Source organism: Dendrobates tinctorius, unplaced genomic scaffold (genome assembly GCF_039654945.1).
Source record: "Dendrobates tinctorius isolate UK_male_01 unplaced genomic scaffold, ASM3965494v1 ptg000258l, whole genome shotgun sequence".
Lineage (NCBI taxonomy): Eukaryota > Metazoa > Chordata > Amphibia > Anura > Dendrobatidae > Dendrobates > Dendrobates tinctorius.
Window position 1 is genome coordinate 3,899,753 of NW_027361925.1, and position 14,978 is coordinate 3,914,730.

The 14,978-nt window shown below is 47.4% G+C and overlaps 1 protein-coding gene across 2 annotated transcripts in view; it reads right to left on the reverse strand.

Annotated features, from left to right (window-relative positions):
• Positions 1-6,412, reverse strand: part of LOC141069328 (membrane-spanning 4-domains subfamily A member 4A-like) — a 111,464-nt gene extending 105,052 nt beyond the window's left edge. Inside the window, exon 1 of one of the 2 annotated variants that reach the window (XM_073558792.1) lies at positions 6,265-6,412. The gene's annotated coding sequence lies outside the window, so the exon portion shown is untranslated. Of the gene's footprint in view, positions 1-6,236 lie in introns of both variants that reach the window. The other variant, XM_073558793.1, reaches the window with a different exon arrangement.
• Positions 6,413-14,978: the final 8,566 nt, after the last annotated feature.

A 14,978-nucleotide genomic window follows, 5' to 3' on the forward strand; every position in this document is an offset into this window, starting at 1 on the left:
TCAATGATGTCACCACTAGTTACTGAAGCTGCGCTTGCAGTGGCTCATTCATCAGTGGTTTTCAGCCTGGACAGTTGCATCTTTGCACCGTCCAGGTTGAAAACTGTTTATCCCCAGCCAAGAATTATAGTGTGGGGCAGAACGATGGACAGGTGAAGCATATGGTTGCTTTTTATTTTTGTTTTATTACATGAGACCATGGCTTCAGTGGAATGGGTGTTGATGTGATTCATTAAAGGATTCTGTGTCATTCTTTTAGTTAAAGGACTTTATTCTGGCTGTGTGTTTATTTACAATATAACTATAGGATTAGTAATGGATAGATGTCTTATAGATGCCTCTCCATTACTAAGCAGTGGGCTTGATTACACCGAACAATACAAAAGTGACATGAACCCCACTTGCCACCGCCAAAAGGCAAGTGGTAAGAGCCGGGCAAACCAGCAGAATTAGAGCATCTAATAGATGCGTCTTTTTTGGGGCAGCAGCGGGCTGCTATTTTTAAGCTGGGGGATCCAATATCCATGGCCCTTTACCAGCCTGAGAATACCAGCCCCCAGCTGTTAGTTTTAGCTTGGCTGGTTGTCAAAAGTGGAGGGGACCCCACACCATTTTTTTTAAATTATTTAATTAAATGATTAAATTAAAAAGAGAGTGACCCGTCTGTTCTTGATAGCTATCAGCGATAGCAAGGCTGGTTAAGTGCTGCAGCCCACAGCTGTCAGTTTTGCCTGGCTATCAAAAATATGGGTGAACCCATGTCAATTTTTTTAACCCCTTCACTCCCGGAGCTTTTTTCTTTTTTTGCTCCCCTTCTTTCCAGAGCCATAACTTTTTTACTTTTCCGTCAATATGGCCACGTGAGGGCTTATTTATTGTGGGACGAGTTGTACTTTTAAACGACACCATTTAAACGACACCATTGGTTTTACCATGTCTTGTACTCAAAAACGGGAAAAAATTCCAAGTGCGGTGAAATTGCAAAAAAGTGCAATCCCACACTTGTTTTTGTTTGGCTTTTTTGCTAGGTTCAGTAGATGCTAAATCTAACCTGCCATTATGATTCTCCAGGTCACTATGAGTTCATAGACACCAAACATGTCTATGTTCTCTTTTATCTAAGTGGTGAAAAAAATTCCAAGGTTTGCTAAAGAAAAATTTTTTTAAAAAAATTTGCGCATATTTCTGAGACCCATAGTGTCTCCAATTTTCTTGATCTGGGGACGAGTGAGGGCTTATTTTTTGTGTGCCGGGCTGACGTTTTTAATGATATCACTTTTGTGCAAATACGTTCTTTTGATCGCCCGTTATTGCATTTTAACGCAGCCACGGTGACCAAAAAAGTAATTCTGGCGTTTTGAATTTTTTTCTCGCTACGCCGTTTAGCGATCGGGTTAATGCTTTTTTTTATTGATAGATCAGGCGATTCTGAACGTGGCAAAATATAATAATATGCGTATGTGTGATTTTTTATTCTATTGTTTTATATTGATTGGGGCGAAAGGGGGGTGATTTGAACTTTTATTTTTTTTTATTTTTTTATTATTTTTAAACATTTTTTTTACTTTTGGCATGCTTCAATAGCCTCCATAGGAGGCTTGAAGCATGCACAACTAGATCGGCTCTGCTACATATGGGCGATGAGCAGATCGCCCATATGTAGCAGATTTACTGCTGTGCTTTGAGCGCCGGTCACCGGGCGGTGCTCAAAGCGATCTGCCTGCAACAAGCAGATAGAGACCTCATAGAGGTCTCATAGAGACCTCTGGTTGTCAGGGCAACACGTCGCCGATCCCCGATCATGTGACGGGGTTTGGCGATGAGCTCACGTCCGGCCCGGCGGCCGGAAGTACTATTTAAATGCCCGCTGTCAGTTTAAACTAGCTTTAAACTGATTTAACTAGTTAATAGGCGCAGGTGGATGGCAATTCCTCTCGCGCCTATTGCAGGCACATGTCAGCTGTTCATAACATATCGCGCCTTTGAGGTGGGCTCACCGCCGGAGCCCAACTTAAAGCAGGGGATCCTTACTGATGACATACTATTCCGTCATGGGTAAGGAAGGGGTTAATTATTACTTTATAGGTGAATTGATGACACTTTTCCAGGTGTCTGCACCTAATTTTAGCTGTTTTGGCAGCTTTTTGCCCCCCCTGAAGGTGTTGTCTCTGCGTTTGGTTTTGTCTCCCATTGAAGTCAATGGGGTTCAGTATGTTCGGCAAACATGTTCGGTGAACATTGTGATATTTCGCCTGTCTGAACCGAAACATGAAAGGTTTGTTCATCTCTACTTATTACGACCATTTTGCAGCACAGAATTTCAGGCACCCTTTGCCTCTAGGAGTGAAATTTGAATCAGCGTCTGTGGGGGGTATTGTGCTCCATACTATGTGGTTGAAATTTAGTGTACTCTTCTGTGTAGGTATTGTTTCCCATTGTTTCCCATGCTTTAAGGGGCCCAACAATAAAGGTGGCTAAGCTTCTAATCGAGACAATTACTATTAAACCATAGTTCAGGCCTAGTTGCCTGCTTTAAACAATATTTTTGTCACTCTTTGTTACTTATTAGGTTTTCCTCAGATGCTTTTGCTGCACAAACTACTGGAGGGTACATTTCACAACAGTGGGGCTATCATGCCACATGCTCTGATGCTGAAATAATTAAAATCTTCTCTGAAATTTATTTATTCCAATCTTCTTGTGGGTATTGTTCCCCATGCTCTGAAGCTGAAATTTAATATAATCTCCTGTGGGGGTAGTGTTCTCCATGTTCTCGGGCAGAAATTTATTCCAATCTTCTTTGTGGGTATTGTTCCCCATGCTTTGTAGCTGAAATTTTTAATAATCTTATGTGGGGGTATGTCTCATCATACTATGTGGGTAAAATGAAAACACTTATTCTGTGTGGGTATTGTGCCACATGTTCCGTGGGTGAAGTTTTGAACTGGACTGGGATTAGCAACCCTCAGTCTCTGTAAGGATACTTTTAAAATATTTATTGCTATTCATTTATTTCCTATTTTATCATGATTGCTATGGCAAAAGAACCCCTTTAAGTGATTTTCCCTTCCACATTTGTTTGCAGGGCAATTGTACTGCCGTTACCCCAATTTGTCTTAATTTTGCAGCCACCTAACCCTTACTATAACCATTATATAGCCATTTTACAGTACAGTAGTTTTATTCCCATTGACTTATATGTGGTTGGGGTCCTGAACCAGCCAAGCACAGACATGAACTGGTTTGCTCATCTTTAATTAAGACTAGCTGAAGAGCCCGGCGCTGCCCGGGCATAGTAACTAACTGTGGTTAGTTATAGCAAATTATAATTATCCTCCATCCCATTGTCCTGTGCCCATATACCCATCATACATATCCATGATCTCATAGGCCCGTGCCCATATACCCATCATACATATCCTCAACCCATAGTCAAGTGCCCATATATCCATCACACTTCCTCCATCCCATAGTCCCGTGCCCATATACCCATCACACATCCTCCATCCCATAGTCCCATGCCCATATACCCATCACACATCCTCCATCCCATAGTCCCATGCCCATATACCCATCACACATCCTCCATCCCATAGTCCCATGCCCATATACCCATCACACATCCTCCATCCCATAGTCCCATGCCCATATATCCATCATACATATCCTCCATCCCATAGTCCCGTGCCCATATACCCGTCATACATATCCTCCATCCCATAGTCGAGTGCCCATATACCCATCAAACATATTCGACATCCCATGGTCGAGTGCCCATATACCCATCACACATCCTTCATCTCATAGTCCCATGCCCATATACCCATCATACATATCCTCCATCCCATAGTCCTGTGCCCATATACCCATCATACATATCCGCCATCCCATAGTCCCGTGCCCATATACCCGTCATACATATCCTCCATCCCATAGTCTAGTGCCCATATACCCATCACACATCCTCCATCCCATAGTCCCGTGCCCATATACCCGTCACACATCCACCATCCCATAGGCCCGTGCCCATATACCCGTCATACATATCCTCCATCCCATAGTCCAGTGCCCATATACCCATCACACATCCTCCATCTCATAGTCAACCATTATGACATCATAATGAGCGGTGGGGCTTGATGACATCAGCGTCGCCATGGCAACCATTGTGACATCATAATGAGGGGCGGGGCTTGATACGCACACACTGTTTCCCCATTATGTAGATAGGGGCATTATGACATCTTAATGAGGGGCGGGGCTTGACACGCACACACTTTTTCCCCAGTATGTAGATAGGGGCAAAATTGTTTGGTGAATTGGAACGTGCGTGGTTAAAATTTCGCCTCACAACATAGCTTAGAACGCTCTCGGGGTCCAGACGTGTGACTGTTCCAAATTTTATGGCTGTAACTGCGACGGTGCGGATGCCTATCCCGGACATACACACATACATACATACACACATACATACATACATACACACACTTGAGCTTTATATATTAGATAGGTTATTCATTGTGTGACGCCCTGCGTCTTTACCGCCACAAAAGGGTTAAATCTGTACTGTTTTGCATGTGTTTTGTAAGCAATGGGAGTTATGCTTTCTCTGATAGAGACCACAACATACACACAATTCACCTCACTCCCTTACTTGTCTGAAGCTTAGAGCTTTGCAGACACACCCTAACTGGGAGGGGATGAGCAGAGTTGTTGTTTCAGTGAAGAGGAAGGAGGAGAAGAAGAACGCTCTTGGAAGCCATTAGACATGTGCTCTATCCAGGAGTAGAGCTAAGAAGCGTCAGGGAATCAGCCCCTAGACCATCCATGCTTTCAGAGCAGGGTGGTAAGCGGAGAGACTGTGTGGGATTATACAACCAACAGCAGAGTGTTTTCCACGGTAAAGACTGCAGCGAATTAGGAACAGTGAAGGATTGTGCCAAGAGGGATCTTGAGCTGCCTCACACAGAAGCTGCAAGTTGCCAAAGGGGAAATACACAGTGAGTAGAAGCTATACTGGAAGTTTCTAAACTCCGGGAAGCCTTCATCCCAGAAGGGATTAGAATAGCAGGAAGTTACACTGAGTCACAGCAGAGCGAAGGATAACTCCCATTCTGCAGAGCAGACTGTAACCTGGTGAGAGTTGTAATATCTTCTCTGAACTGCACCTGAACTACAGTAAATGATAAAGTGACTTTTCTTGTCTCCTGCCTGATTACTCCGTGCCTTCTACTTCCATAACAATCTCTGGGGGTCAGCCCTGGTTGGAGGGGGTTAAACATCTGCACTGCCATCACCATCTACTCCCCCAGGGATCATCTGCAGTGCCGGCTATACTACAGTCGAACACTCCAACTGGCGTCACGAATCACTATATAAACTTATTCCCATTGAGTTCTACCCCTTTTACATGACTGCCTGAGGCCACGGACTGGGTCACTGCCACTGTGACATTTCCCATTGAAATTAATGGGCCCGATGCCGAGTATCCCACAGACTCTGGGGCGCGTCAATTGCATTCAAAAATCTCACCAGCCTTAGCAAGACTACTGAATAATTTATTGTTAGCCCCAGAAATCGAAAACAATGATGTCTCCAATATTTTACCCTGCCTTGTAAGAGTTATATATATTTGGAAATCAAAGTTTTGTTTCCCATCTTCTGTAATTTAGTACTTTGAATTGCCATGTGATGCTAATGACATCCAAAAGCGTTAGGGCAGCTAGGATGGAGCTTCTCCCGAGACTCTAATAAATAACATAATACAAGTTCACAGTCTCTTAAATGATATGAATATGCAGTACAGAAAATTTTCATACTTTGCACTGCTATCTCCGAAACTTATTTATGAAAATACTGAGAAAGGACTGACTCCTAGTAATTGCTAATAGGTTGGGGCCATACAAATACAATTATTAATAATTGTAATACACTGTACATTGTGGGAGGATTGAGAAAACTATGTGGACACCTAGGTGATAAGATCCTTGAGCTAGCAATAAATTATAGCTACAACATTATTTATCAAAAGTTTTTATGCAACCAAGTAAAAATATATCTACTGGATCACTTTTTTCTCAAATTGTACATTTCCCCACCCTATAATATTTACATGGAATACACACAGACTTATAAGTTTGGTTAACAAGATATGTTTTAGAATGTTGAAACAATATTTTGGAATACATCAAAATGGGAAATAGAGATATACACTTAAAGCCATACATTGTACCTACATAATGCACACAGGAGCTGCTTACTCACATTAAGGTGTTTTCCTCTTGGTGTCCTCTCAGTGTTAAAGTGCCTGCTCACATTAATGGTATCTGTTGATTCTAGTTATACTACTGTACAGTGTGACGTTAGTCCTCCACGACAAGGAAAAAATGAAACTCCAACCTTTGAACAGCAATAAAAGTCAGAGAATGATATCTGGAATTGTATTACAAAGAGAAAATAGATCCCTAAAAGTAACTTTTATTCTTATATATAAAAGTGCAACACTCAAAAACAATCTAAGCATAGAGGTACAATCAATTAATTCCATACAGGGTTACATATCAATAAAGACATAAATGTATATGCACAATAGTGGGGACAATCAATTCCCTAGAAATCCCTGTCAGTCACCCTACCTGACAGTGGAAGTTAACATTCGTGTGGCCTTCAGTGAGGACGTGAGGAATATTGTTAGCCCCACTTGTCCCCTGATGAAGCCTGACACAATGGCAAATGCATCGTGTGGGGGAATAGTTCTAACCATCATGGCTGATAAGTATCATGATTTTTTTATTCTCACATTGATGGCTTTTCTCCTGATATACTGTATGTTTCTGATTAGAGATGGGCAGATCCCTGATGTTCAGGTCCAGCAGGTTTGGCCAAACAATTACAAAAAGTTTGGGTTTGGGTACCAGAACAGTACCCGGACCCGAAACCCGAACCCCATTCACTTGAATGGGGGGCCCGAACATCCAGTGTTTGCCATGCTGTCAATGTGCATGACAGCGCGGCAAACATCGCTTCTGATTGGCGGTGAAATCTTCCCCTGTCAGATGTCACCGATAGCATTAGAAAGTTCTCACACTTGTGGTGCCGTCAGAAAGGTCCTGGGAGTTCAGAGCCAATTAACTCATTTCACCTAACTGACTGAGCGCCTTTAGAAATTTTCCCAGTTTGGTGAAGTGAGTTCAATGGCTGGGAACTCCCAGGACCTTTCTGACGGCACTGCGAGAGTCAGAACTTTCCCTCACTCGTGATGACGTCAGACGGGTTATAGAAGTCCATCAAGAGACACTGAACAGTGGTAGCAGATGCTGCTCAGTGTCTCTGCTGGATGTCAGACTGTATGGTCCCATCATGCAACCATGCAGCCTGCCATCTAGATGTAGCAGAGCTAGACCCGTTGTGGGACAAATGGATTATCATCTTCTCAGTGGACAGGTGGTGAATATTATTGTTTATTATTTTAATTCTCTTGTAAGGGACAATGGCATCGCTGGAATTGGTGATGCAGTAAGTATGGTTTAATTAAGATTTATTAAAAGAGTCATTCTTTCAATTAAAGGACTTTATTCTGGGTGTGTATGTTTTTATACAATATGACTATGGGGTTAGTAATGGGGGTGTTATTTAGACACCTCTCCATTACTACCCTCGGGGCTTAATGTCACCTGATAATACAAAGGTGACATCAACCACTCCAACTATTACCCCACTTGCTACCACATCAGGGCAAGTGGGAAGAGCAAGGCTAAGTGCCAGAATTGACACATCTTATGGATGCAACTTTTCTAGGGTGATTGAGAGCTGATGTTTTTAGCCTGGGGGGGAAATATCCATAACAAATTTTGTCCACAACTGATAGGAAAATTGTTTGGGATGCAAAGAAAAACCCTCAAATAACATCAGCTGAAATAGTGAACTCTCTGAAAACTAGCAGTGTGTCTGTTGTTTCAAGATGGACAATAAGGAGGCACTTGAAGAAAAGTGAGATCTACTTGGACATTCCAACATGACAACGATCCAAAACATAAGGCCAAGTTGACCTGTCATTGGCTACAGCAGAACAAAGTGAAATTTCAGGAGTGGCCATCTCATTCTCCTGACCTCAATATCATTGAGCCACTCTGGGGAAAAATTAAGCGTGCAGTTCATGATAGACAGCCAAGGAATTTACAGGAACTAGAGGCTTTTGCCAAGAAGAGTGGGCAGCTTTACCATCTGAGAAAAATAAAGAACCACATCTCTCTATCCATCTATCTATCGTAAGGTATCGTTTATTGTTAGTGTTGAGAGACATTCACTTGGCAGCGGATTAATATGGTCAGGCACAGTTTTTAAAAAAAAAAAACCAGTCCATACAGTTTATTATGGCTTCATAAATCGCGCCGTAAGCCATGTTATACTTCACAGGCTTACACATAGTCCATAACATTACATAGTGTCACGCCCCCCCACCGGCGCCATTACTTACCTGTGCGATCCTGTGCGCACCTCTCGGCGCGCTCCCACTCCACGGAGTGTCCCCGCTTCTGACATCCGGTGTCCCCGGAGTCGGGCCTGCGCCTGACGTTCCACCCGGCGCTCTGACTCCTGGGACCTGTGATGCGGTGGCTCCGCCCCCAACATGGAGGCGCCCACCGTCTATTTCTTCTCGGCGTCTTCCCAGGTAAGATGCCTGTTTATCCGATGCGGTGACGCTGTCTTCTCGGCCAGCATTCACTCTTCCTTCAGGCCCCTTACCGCTACTTTGTCTCTACTGCCTGTGCTACCACTGGTAGCTTCTGTGTACTCCTCCTGTTTGCTCTGTGTCCTAGTCTCTGTCCCTGCTCCTGTGTCTCCTACCGTACTACCATCCCTGCTAGGCTATCTGTGTACCTCCTGCCTACTGGTCCCCTTGTCCGTTTACCCTGAAGGTACTTGTCCGCTTTATTGCTACATTGCTTTATTGCTAAATATCTCTTTCTCTTGCAGCCTCCAGCCTCCGCCACCCCCAGGTGCTCCTGGTCCCTTCGCCTCTCTCGCTCCGTGGTCTCGATAATCCCCACTTCTGTTGCAGCTCGTTCTCTCCACCACTGTCTCCCTGGTACCTACCCCAGTCTCCCCTTTGGCTCCGGCTGTCACTGTTCCATCCCCTGTGGGCCTGCCTCTAACACTACCTGTATAGGGGGTGGCTCCACCTGGTCAGCTCGCCCGCGGGTGGATCTGGAGCCGTGACCCAGAGGGTCCACTTTCGGGTTGTTCTAGTGTTCTTTCCCCATCATAGCACAACCGAAACAGATAAACAGGCCATGGACCCCGCTGGAGTCACGGCTACTCAGAAAGAGTTAGTTTTTTTACGGGAGAATCAAACGTGCATAATGTCCTTTATGAAATCTATGGATGCGCGCCTCTCCGGTCTCCAATCCTCTGACCCGGGTAACGCTGCTCAGCTGGCTGGCTTACAACAGGAGCTGGCGCAGCAGCGTGACACTCAGACTCATATCCTCAGCTACATGGCTTCGGTGGATGGTCGTTTACTTTCGCTACAGGCAGCTGCTTCTGCTCCTCCTCCAGCCACTTGTCCTCATCCTCTACCGCGGTTGGCCAAACCACCCCGGCATAACGGTGACGCAAAACTATGCCGGGGTTTCCTGAACCAATGCCGCCTCCATTTTGAACTCTTGCCCCAGCAATACCCCATGAACCGGTCCAAGGTGGCCTTCATAACCTCCCATCTTGAAGGGGACGCTTTGGCATGGGTAAACCCTCTCTGGGAGCGCGACCATCCTCTAGTTACCCACCTGTCGGTCTTTTTGGACACTTTTCGTCGAGTATTCGACAAGCCAGGCCGTCTAGCCTCTACTACTGAGTCCCTGTTCAGTCTGTGCCAGGGTTCTCAAACCGTGGGCCAATATGCCATTCAGTTTCGGACTCTGGCGTCCGATTTGGGCTGGAATAACAAGGCGTTGGAGGGAGCCTTTTGGCGGGGCCTTTCGGGTCATATAAAGGACGAGCTTGCTGGTTGCGACACCCCCACTGCCCTTGAAGTTCTAATTTCTCTGGCCACTCGAATCGATCTCTGGTTCCAGGAGCGGGCTCGTGAGAGAAGACTTGTGCGCCCAGTGTCACCTGCTCGCAGACCACCCAGTCCTCGACCAAGGGCTCTCACGTCTGCTTCCACACCCGAGCCGATGCAAGTGGACCGCCTGAAGCTCTCCGAACAGCGTCACAAAGAGAGAAGTTCCCAGGGCCTCTGCTTCTATTGCGGTAGTGAGTCTCATTTGCTCCGAACCTGTCCGGAAAACTTCTCCGCCTAGGTCAGGTAAGAGAGGCCTCCCTAGGTGTGCATGATACCTCTCAACCCCTTTCTTTGTCTGTCCTCTTGCATGTTGGTGAAAAGCGGGTCTCCTTGGCGGCTTATGTAGACTCGGGCGCCGCCGGAAATTTTATTAGGCTCGATGTAGTCACCAAATTTTCTGTCCCCGTGAAGACTCTAGAGAAGCCGCAGGTCCTTGCATCTGTGGACGGTAACCCTTTGCAAGAGACCGTTACATTAGTTACGCATGAGATTGAGCTGCAGATTGGGGCACTGCACAAAGAGAATTACGTTCTACGCTCTGGCTGGTATCTCTCATCCTGTCCTTCTCGGTCTTCCCTGGCTGCGGCTTCACGAGCCCACATTGGATTGGCGTAATGGCAATGTTCTGCACTGGAGGGAGTCCTGTCAGGCTCGGTGTCTGCTGCCGGTGCTTCCTGTAGGTGTTCCCCATCCTCTCCCTGTTCCCTCCGGACTGCTGCCTGCATATAGTGCCTTCTCGGATGTCTTCGACAAGAGAGAAGCGAAGGTCCTTCCGCCTCACCGACCCTATGACTGCCCCATCGAGCTCATTCCTGGTACAACTCCTCCCCGCGGAAAGATTTACCCTCTCTCTCTAGCTGAGACGCAAGCCATGTCTGAGTACATTCAGGACAACTTAGCCAGAGGTTTCATTCAGAAATCGTCCTCCCCTGTGGTAACGGGCTTCTTTTTTGTTAAGAAGGATGGGTCCCTTCGTCCGTGCATTGATTATCGTGGTCTGAACCGCATCACGGTGAAGGACAAGTACCCGCTTCCGCTCATCTCTGAGCTCTTTGATCACCTGAGGGGAGCACGAGTGTTCACCAAGCTTGACCTGCGAAGAGCCTACAACCTTGTTCGCATACGGTCCGGGGATGAGTGGAAGACCGCATTCAACACACGGGACGGTCATTACGAGTATTTAGTCATGCCATTTGGCCTCTGCAACGCTCCTGCAGTTTTCCAGGAACTCGTCAATGACATCTTTTGAGATCTCTATGTCTGTGTTGTGGTCTACCTAGACGACATCTTGATCTTCTCCCCCGACTTGTCGACCCACCGTCGAGACGTCCGCCAAGTCCTCCATCACCTCAGGGAGAATCACCTTTTTACCAAATTGGAGAAATGTCTCTTTGAGCGAACTTCGTTGCCATTCCTTGGTTACATCGTTTCGAGTTCAGGCTTGAAAATGGATCCAGAAAAGGTCTCTGTCGCCTGCAATTGGCCGCGTCCTCTTGGCGTAAAGGGAATCCAGCATTTTTTGGGCTTCGCCAATTATTACAGGCAATTTATTCCCCATTTTTCGTCGCTGACCAAGCCTATTTCGGCTCTCGTCCGCAAAGGGGCCAACCCCCAACTCTTGGCCCACTGACGCTGAAGCCGCCTTCAAGGCTCTGAAGCAAGAATTCGCCAAGTCTCCAGTGCTCCACCGTCCAGATGCCAATAGGCCCTTCATCCTTGCGGTTGATGCATCCTCTGTGGGAGCAGGAGCAGTCCTTCTGCAGAAATCTTCCTCTGGTCGGGTGGTTACTTGCGGATTCTTTTCTAAAGCTTTCTCTGCTCCGGAACGAAATTACTCCATTGGAGACAGAGAACTATTGGCCATAAAGCTAGCCCTCGAGGACTGGTGCCATCTTCTTGAAGGAGCCGTCCATCCGATCATCATATTCACGGATCGTAAAAATTTGGCCTATGTTCAGTCTGCCCAAAGGCTCAACCCACGGCAAGCCAGATGGTCTTTGTTTTTCGGGCGCTTTGATTTTGAACTCCACTTTGAGCCAGGGAATAAGAACATCAAAGGTGATGCCCTGTCTCGCTCATTTTTGTCTGTAGACAATGAGGATGGTCCTACCCATATCATCAATCCAGCCAAAATCCTTACCGTGGCTCCACTAAGCGTGCTTTCTCCACCACCGGGTAAAACCTTTGTCCAAAGTGGAGACAGGATGAAGGTCCTGCGTTGGGGTCATTCATCTAAATTTTCTGGAGTCAAGAAAACTCTCTCTCGTCTCCCGCCACTATTGGTGGCCCTCGCTTCGCCAGGACGTGTTGGATTTCATCGCTTCTTGTCCCTCGTGTGCCAGGAACAAAGTCCCTAGACATCTTCCTCCAGGGCTTTTACTTCCGTTGCCCATACCTACAACCCCGTGGACCCACATCGCTATGGACTTCATCATCGATCTGCCACCTTCCTCAAGATGTACTGTCATCTTAGTGATCGTTGATCGGTTTTCCAAAATGGCCCACTTCGTTCCATTGCCTAATCTGCCTTCTGCTTCTGAGTTGGCGAAGATTTTCTTGCTCCATGTCTTCCGACTCCATGGCTTCCCTCAGCATATTGTCTCAGATCGAGGATTTTGGCGAGCTCTCTGCGGACTGATGAAGCTAACCCTGGATTTTTTCTTCAGCTTATCATCCCCAGTCGAACAGGCAAGTTGAACGGGTCAACCAGGTCCCAACTTCCTACCTCCGGCATTTTTCCAACGCTCACCAGGATGACTGGGTTTCTCTCCTTCCGTGGGCTGAATTCGCGTACAATAATCATCCCAGTGAAGCTTCTTCCAAGTCTCCCTTTTTTGTGGTTTTTGGACAACATCCCGGCATTCCCCTTCCTGTTTCCCCCACCTCGTGTGTACCGGCGACGGACTCCTTGTCTGTGGACTTCTCTCAGATTTGGAGGGAAACCAAAGAGGCTCTAGAGAGAGCCAGTCGCAGAATGAAGCGCTATGCCAACAAAAAACGTTTGGACGCTCCCCCGTATCTCCCCGGGGAGAAAGTCTGGCTAGCCTCTCGGTATATCAGGTTAAAGATTCCCTCCTATAAGTTTGGTCCACATTAAATTGGCCCCTTTGAAATCTTAAAGCGTGTCAGTGACGTGGCCTACAAGTTGAAATTGCCCACCTCGTTAAGAATCCCCAATGTCTTTCATGTATCACTCCTCAAACCTGCGGTATTTAACTGCTTCCACTAAGCTTCTTCTCAAAACCTAGCAGTTCTTATAATGTCTTTGAGGTTAAAGATATACTTGCCATGAAAACAGTTAGGGGAAGAACCTTGTTTTTGGTCGACTGGAGAGGTTTCGGCCCTGAGGAGAGGTCCTGGGAACCTCGAGAAAACATTGATGCTCCTCTTATCATGAAACGATTTCTCAACAGCATTAGGAAGGGGGGGAGTAGAGGGGGGGTACTGTCACACCCCCCACCAGTGCCGTTACTTACCTGCGCGATCCCGTGCGCACCTCCCGGCGCGCTCCTGCTTCACGGCGCGTCCCCGCTTCTGACATCCGGTGTCCCTGGAGTCTGCCCTGCGCGCCTGCGCCCGACGTTCCACCCGGCGCTCTGACTCCTGGGACCTGTGACGCTGTGGCTCCGCCCCCAACATGACTGCGCCCACCGTCTTTTCTCGGCGTCTTCCCAGGTAAGATGCCTGTTTATCCGATGCGGTGACGCTGTCTTCTCGGCAAGCGGTCACTCTTCCTTCAGGCCCCTTACCGCTACTTTGTCTCTACTGCCTGCGCTACCACTGGAAGCTTCTGTGTACTCCTTCTCCTGTTTGCTCTGTGTCCTAGTCTTTGTCCCTGATCGTGTGTCTCCTACCGTACTACCATCCCTGCTAGGCTGTCTGTGTACCTCCTGCCTACTGGTCCCCTTGTCCGTTTACCCTGAAGGTACTTGTCCGCTTTATTGCTACATTGCTTTATTGCTACATATCTCTCTCTCTTGCAGCCTCCAGTCTCCACCACCCCCAGGTGCTCCTGGTCCCTTTGCATCTCTTGCTCCGTGGTCTCAGTAACCCCCACTTCTGTTGCAGCTCGTTCTCTCTACCACTGTCTCCTTGGTACCTACCCCAGTCTCCCCTTTGGCTCCGGCTGTCACTGTTCCATCCCCTGTGGGCCTGCCCCTAACACTCCCTGTATAGGGGGTGGCTCCACCTGGTCAGCTCGCCCGCGGGGGCTCTGGAGCCGTGACCCAGAGGGTCCACTTTCGGGTTGTTCTAGTGTTCTTTCCCCATCATAGCACAACTGTAACACATAGTACACGGCTTTAATACGCAGTCACTAAACACGCTGGACCTCTTTGTCCAGTTACCGTGGGTGACCGCACACCGAACAGTTCATTAGTGTCCATAGAACATCACAGGCACCAACAGTTATATTCTCATGTCCGGGGTTACCTCGCAGGAGCTCCTGCTCCAGATATCGACTCTTTGGTAGTCCTCTCAGGGAAGCTGCCGAACTGTGATCACCATCTCGGACAACGCCTTGCTCACCAGGCCACCTGACAGTCCAGATCCACAGATGGACAGTAGCTCCCCCAATGCCATCACTGACTCTGCAAAGATACGTGGCCTGTCTGTGTGCTATTCAGGACGTCCGTCCCCACTTTGGAACCGTCCAACACACAGGCTTCACCGGGTGCTATTCAGGGATCAGACCCTGCTCCCAGGGTCTCCCAACACACTGGCCACCAGGTCACCAGGTCCAGGGCCTCAGCGGGTGCTATTCAGGACGTCCGTCCCCTCCTGAGACCGTCCAACACTCATGCCTCACCAGGTCCAAGGTCGCAGCACGTGCTCCAGGGATCCGATCCTTCTCCCAGAATCTCCCAACACTGACCGTCCAGGACCTTGCACTCTGAACCACTCAGGTACACTCTCC